The sequence below is a fragment of the Lycorma delicatula genome, chromosome 1, assembly GCF_047948215.1.
Source record: "Lycorma delicatula isolate Av1 chromosome 1, ASM4794821v1, whole genome shotgun sequence".
In the NCBI taxonomy this organism is placed as follows: domain Eukaryota; kingdom Metazoa; phylum Arthropoda; class Insecta; order Hemiptera; family Fulgoridae; genus Lycorma; species Lycorma delicatula.
The window spans coordinates 373,588,779-373,596,120 of NC_134455.1; the positions used below are offsets into that span (position 1 = coordinate 373,588,779).

Below are 7,342 nucleotides of genomic sequence, written 5' to 3' on the forward strand. Positions count from 1 at the left end.
TGTAGAAATTTAATAATAAATCAGGCTTTTGTTGAAAAATTACTGAATTGGGACAGAGGTAGTGTTTTTTAAACGAAAGTGACATATTTACTTCAATTATATATAAGCACTATCAATAAGCAAATAGAAGGGTTTTTAATCTTGTGATCATCGGAAGTGAGTACTTTTCAAGAAAAGAAAGGAAGCAGTATCGGGAACAAATACTATTATATATATATATATATATATAACGAAAAATTGTTATAAAATCTAGAAATTTCTTTTATAATGTATAAGCCCTAGAATACACAAAACGCCAACCGGATAATCTGAAGAACTCTAAACTGAAAGAAAGCTATTTGACCTTCAATACTTTTCTTAAATTTTAACTTTAGGTGCTAAACACATTTGAAAAAATTTACTTTTTTTCGTAAAAAAATTTTTTTTAAATGTTATAATCTTATAAACTTTTTTTTAAGACGTTCATTTTAATATTTAGTATTTTCATGGAATGCATTCTGATAATTTAAAAAAAAAATTGTTTACGGGTACTAAAAAATAAGTTTGAAATAAACTCTTTTATTCAATAAAATTAAAAATTTCTCAACGTTTTACAATATTATCCTTCTATCTACTGGCTTTGACTGTACTCTTATTTGCTGGTGTTGCTTCTTCTTACTTATTGTTTATAAACATTTAAAAAAAACATGATTTTTTGATGGGCAGTATGTTCCATAATGAAAGCATGTTCTCAGCTAAGAGGAACGCATACACAGACAGATACACATGCAAGTGCCTTTAGTTGGGTAGGACCTAAATGCAATTTTAAGTAAAACTCTTTTTTTTTTAATATTGTCCATTGTCCTTATGACAGATTACATGTGAAATTTTTAAAGAAAGTTAATAAATAATTAATAATAATAATTTTTGCAAGTTTAAATTGAATGATTTGTTCAGAAATAATTATGAACAATTTGTTATAGAAATAAACTTTAATCAAATCAATGTTGATAAAGTGTCAATTTAAAATCATGAAATTGAAATCATAAATCAAATTCATGAAATTGCTGTTTTTGAAAAGCTCGCAAAAACCTGCTTGACATGATAGTATATTCCATTGCACGACGGTTCGGCTCAGGCGGAACGGGACAATTTTTCGTGCGTGCTGCCGGCGTTCATCGATTTATAAGACGTTGTCACGTCAAAAAAATTCTTTGTTTCTGAGGAAATATTTATTCATATAACTCCTGAATCACTGCAACGATAATAAAAATTAACAATTGCAGAGAAAATATAGGAAACATTGTGTCTGGTCGCCATCTTAAAATTTGTGATTGTTTCAAGTGATTTTTGTATTTATTAGAGAAAGTATGTGAATGTATATAAAAGTACAGAGTGTCCCATATAAAACGCAACCTATCTCATCCATGAAATTTCAAAAGTCAAGCTTACTCCCTACTCGTTACTGAAATGGACTCGTCCAACATCTGAACATCGCGGCGACGCAGTAGAACACTACTGATAGTAACAACAATACAATCATAACGTTCAGTGTTTTGTTAGAGACAAGATGGTGTTTTCGCTAGATGAACGTGTTTTCATTGTTGAGTCGTTCGAAATCAGCGGTTGCAGTGCAAGATTTGTTTCGCCATAAGTACCCAGATAAACCAGCTCCTAACAAAACATCAGTATTTAGGTTAGTCGCAAAATTTAGAGAGACTGGTTCTTTTAATAACAAGGAACAGAAAAGATCTGCGTCGGTGTTGAATACAGACACAGTCACTGAAATCAAAGACCGGATTACTCGCCTCGCCAAATAAATCGATCAGACGTTTGTCTGCTGAAATTAATTTGTCTAAATCAACTGTTCATCGGGCGACCAAACGATTACAGTTACGACCTTATCGCATTGAAACGGTTCATCGACTTCTTGAGCCCTACAAAGAAAAACGGCTACAATATTGTCAACGGTTCCGTCGATTTCTGCGTGAGGGAATTAATGTTATGGATTCGTTATTTTTCACAGATGAAGCACGGTTTCATTTGGACGGCTACATAAACAGCCAGAACAGTAGAATTTGGAGCGCTGAAAATCCCCACGTTTATCACGAAAAACAATTACACCCGCAGAAGTTGGGCGTGTGGTGCGCGATATCGCGGAAGAAATTAATCGGTCCTATTTTTTTTCGAGTACATCATTAATGCAGAACGATATCAGAATATTTTATTTCAGTTCATCGCACCCTTGGAAGAGGAAGACAGACACTGCTGGCTACAACATGACGGTGCGACATCGCACTACGCCGGTTCAACTTCTGATTTCGTTGAGAAATTGTTTGGTAATCGTGTTATCGGTTGAGGCCACTAAGATCTCTAGATTTGACTGCGGCGGATTTTTTCTACGGGGTTACCTCAAAGAAAAAGGCTACATCAACAAACCACGATATCTTGAACTACTGAAAGTCAATATTGAACAAGTTGTATTAAATATCCAGCCACAAACTTTGAAAAAAGTTGCAAGAAACGCTGTAAAACCAATTGAAACTTGTATTCAAGAAGATGGTGGCCACTTCCAACATTTACTCTAAATTTAAGGTAATTGATAGTAATAATAAAAATTACATTTACATTTACACATGCCTTTTTATTATTTCAATACCTACCAATAAAAGGTTGGGTTGCGTTTTATATGGGACACTGTATATTCCCTCAAATCGACTTTGAGGTGTATCTTTAAACAACATAAAATGGCGGAAAAAGCGAAATGGTAATTTTTCATGTAAAATCTTTTGAATACGTAAAATCCGAATATGTACTGCTGAGTTTATTACTGTATTCTGAGAGAAAGATTTTTATATAAAAGTTTAATTATTAAATGAAATAAGAGAAAACAGCGAGTGTTTCTGGTAATAAGAAATGAATTCGATAAATAGGGAGATTTATTATAAGATGCAGCAACCGTAGGGGCGTTAGGGTTGCGATCGATTCTATCCGAAATTATAAAGAAAATCTCTTATTCCTAAGTGATAGTTATTTCCTACTCCATACGCACTAAACCTGTGTTCTACATAACATTAATTAAATTAATTGGCCCGCCCCGCCGGGGCAGGCACTAACAAAAAATTAATTAAGACTCATCATTTGCCTCCATCCACGGAAATCTTTAGTAAAAGGCGAAAGATTTATACGAGATGAATAGAGACCAGAGTTGCAAATAATAAATGAGATACAAACACGCCTCATCTGAAGTATAACCACATCACCTTTGAGAAGTTTCAAAATAATGCACAATAATTAACCGTAAGTATTAGATAATTGATATTAAGAAAAATAAAAAGTTAAAACAAAAAACAGTTTTAATAGAAAATATAATTATAATTTCTGAGCAGAAATCTTTAAAAAGTTACATTTAAATATAATCATTACTGAATCTATTTTAGTACAGTTTATGTCTATAGGTAGCACGAAAGTATTGATAAACTGTACTGCTAATAGTCATGATGAAGATTGACAGTACGTTGTAATAATATTTGGGAGTAAAAATCTATTTTCTTTAGTACAATATTTTTTTAACATCACAAATATTCTGTTTATTAAAATAAATAAAAAAATAATGTTACATATTTAGCAAACTAAATACTCTTTATATAAGATTAAAGAAAATTCTAACAGGTTTTCAAGAAATATTTTTAACCTGTACGATGTTGAAGTCTAGAAAGTTCTTTAAACATTTGCAATTTTTTTGGTAGTATATTTTCTGAATGAAAAACTTACAGTTTTTTTTAAATTACTCTAATTTCACATAGTCGTAGAAAAGGGTCTCCCCCTTTTCATCTGACTTCTCCAGTCAGATAATTTTATTGGCTTAAAAAATTCTCATTTTCTCATATACTTTGTAATCTATTTCAGTTATTTTCATATTATTCATAGACAATGAATAAACACTAATAAATGATAAATTTGTGGTAGCAAATTTATAATTATCAAATTTAATCAAAATTGGGATAATGACTTTATAATCCCTGTTAATTTTATGAGTTTGTTTAATAAATTTAATCTGACCAGTAAGAAATTAACAAATTATTGTAATTATTATGTAATTATTATTATTATTATTATTATTATTATTATGTAACAAATTATTCTATTTTTTGTTTATTATCTGGAACATTTTTTATTATCTATTGTCTATTACATATATTTAACATGTTATTTTTTTTAAACAAAATTCTAAATTAATAACAGATTTTGATAATAGAAATCTAGTCTTCTTATTAAACTTTTTTGATATCAATATCGTTTTGTTAAATTTTTGAGCGGAAGAAGTGATATCTTTCTTTCTTTTTTCTATTTAGCCTCCGGGAATTACCGTTGAGGTACTACTTCAGAGAATGATATGTGTGGGTGTAAATGAAGTATAGTCTTGTACAGTCTCAGTTCGACCATTCCTGAGATGTGTGGTTAATTGAAACAAACGATCAAAGAACAAACGGTACTCATGGTCTAATATTCAAATCCGTATAAAAGTAACTTTTATACGTACTTTTTCGTAAAACTTTTATATAAAAGTAAATTATATACCTTTACTAGGACCTGAACACTGGAACTCTTAAATTCTAAATCAGGTGATCCGGGAAGATCATCAACCCAGTGGGTTGGCTTAGACCAACCCACTGGGTTGTATGATATCTGTGACTATTACCATACAGTTTACAATTTCATTGTAATTATTTTATTTATATCACTGCGTTTTGTTAGATTATTCTTTTATTTTTTTTATGAATTACTGATTGTTATCTTTTTTTTTGTCTTCACTCATTTGACTGGTTTGATGGAGCTCTCCAAGATTCCCTATCTAGTGCTAGTCGTTTCATTTCAGTATACCCTCTACATCCTACATCCCTAACAATTTGTTTTACATATTCCAAACGTGGCCTGCCTACACAATTTTTTCCTTCTACCTGTCCTTCCAATATTAAAGCGACTATTCCAGGATGCCTTAGTATGTGGCCTATAAGTCTGTCTCTTCTTTTAACTATATTTTTCCAAATGCTTCTTTCTTCATCTATTTGCCGCAATACCTCTTCATTTGTCACTTTATCCACCCATCTGATTTTTAATATTCTCCTATAGCACCGCATTTCAAAAGCTTCTAATCTTTTCTTCTCAGATACTCCGATCGTCCAAGTTTCACTTCCATATAAAGCGACACTCCAAACATACACTTTCAAAAATCTTTTCCTGACATTTAAATTAATTTTTGATTTAAACAAATTATATTTCTTACTGAAGGCGCGTTTCGCTTGTGCTATTCGGCATTTTATATCGCTCCTGCTTTGTCCATCTATAGTAATTCTACTTCCCAAATAACAAAATTCTTCTACCTCCATAATCTTTTCTCCTCCTATTTTCACATTCAGTGGTCCATCTTTGTTATTTCTACTGCATTTCATTACTTTTGTTTTGTTCTTGTTTATTTTCATGCGATAGTTCTTGTACATGTTAGCAATTGTTCTTCTATCTCTGTATTTGAACCCTAATTTTTTTTAAAATGCTGAACATTTTATTCCAGTCTACGTTATCGAATGCCTTTTCTAGATCTATAAACGCCAAGTATGTTGGTTTGTTTTTCTTTAATCTTCCTTCTACTATTAATCTTCCCTTGTCCCTATACTTTTCCTGAAACCAAATTGGTCTTCTCCTAACACTTCCTCCACTCTCCTCTCAATTCTTCTGTATAGAATTCTAGTTAAGATTTTTGATGCATGACTAGTTAAACTAATTGTTCTGTATTCTTCACATTTATCTGCCCCTGCTTTCTTTGGTATCGTTACTATAACACTTTTTTTGAAGTCTGATGGAAATACCCCTTTTTCATAAATATGGGTTGGCTTAGACCAACCCACTGGGTTGATGATCTTCCCGGATCACCTGATTTAGAATTTAAGAGTTCCAGTGTTCAGGTCCTAGTAAAGGTATATAATTTACTTTTATATAAAAGTACGTATAAAAGTTTTACGAAAAAGTACGTATAAAAGTTACTTTTATACGGATTTGAATATTAGACCATGAGTACCGTTTGTTCTTTGATCGTTTGTTTCAATTAACCACACATCTCAGGAATGGTCGAACTGAGACTGTACAAGACTATACTTCATTTACACCCACACATATCATTCTCTGAAGTAGTACCTCAACGGTAATTCCCGGAGGCTAAATAGAAAAAAGAAAGAAAGATATCACTTCTTCCGCTCAAAAATTTAACAAAACGATATTGATATCAAAAAAGTTTAATAAGAAGACTAGATTTCTATTATCAAAATCTGTTATTAATTTAGAATTTTGTTTAAAAAAAATAACATGTTAAATATATGTAATAGACAATAGATAATAAAAAATGTTCCAGATAATAAACAAAAAATAGAATAATTTGTTACATAATAATAATAATAATAATAATAATAATAATAATAATTACATAATAATTACAATAATTTGTTAATTTCTTACTGGTCAGATTAAATTTATTAAACAAACTCATAAAATTAACAGGGATTATAAAGTCATTATCCCAATTTTGATTAAATTTGATAATTATAAATTTGCTACCACAAATTTATCATTTATTAGTGTTTATTCATTGTCTATGAATAATATGAAAATAACTGAAATAGATTACAAAGTATATGAGAAAATGAGAATTTTTTAAGCCAATAAAATTATCTGACTGGAGAAGTCAGATGAAAAGGGGGAGACCCTTTTCTACGACTATGTGAAATTAGAGTAATTTAAAAAAAACTGTAAGTTTTTCATTCAGAAAATATACTACCAAAAAAATTGCAAATGTTTAAAGAACTTTCTAGACTTCAACATCGTACAGGTTAAAAATATTTCTTGAAAACCTGTTAGAATTTTCTTTAATCTTATATAAAGAGTATTTAGTTTGCTAAATATGTAACATTATTTTTTTATTTATTTTAATAAACAGAATATTTGTGATGTTAAAAAAATATTGTACTAAAGAAAATAGATTTTTACTCCCAAATATTATTACAACGTACTGTCAATCTTCATCATGACTATTAGCAGTACAGTTTATCAATACTTTCGTGCTACCTATAGACATAAACTGTACTAAAATAGATTCAGTAATGATTATATTTAAATGTAACTTTTTAAAGATTTCTGCTCAGAAATTATAATTATATTTTCTATTAAAACTGTTTTTTGTTTTAACTTTTTATTTTTCTTAATATCAATTATCTAATACTTACGGTTAATTATTGTGCATTATTTTGAAACTTCTCAAAGGTGATGTGGTTATACTTCAGATGAGGCGTGTTTGTATCTCATTTATTATTTG

The 7,342-nt window shown here is 30.0% G+C and overlaps 1 non-coding gene across 1 annotated transcript; it reads right to left on the reverse strand.

The window, feature by feature from the left end:
* Positions 1-3,072: 3,072 nt before the first annotated feature.
* Positions 3,073-3,190, reverse strand: LOC142318601 (U5 spliceosomal RNA). The gene has a single exon (XR_012754977.1). It is a non-coding gene; the product is annotated as a U5 spliceosomal RNA (small nuclear RNA).
* Positions 3,191-7,342: the final 4,152 nt, after the last annotated feature.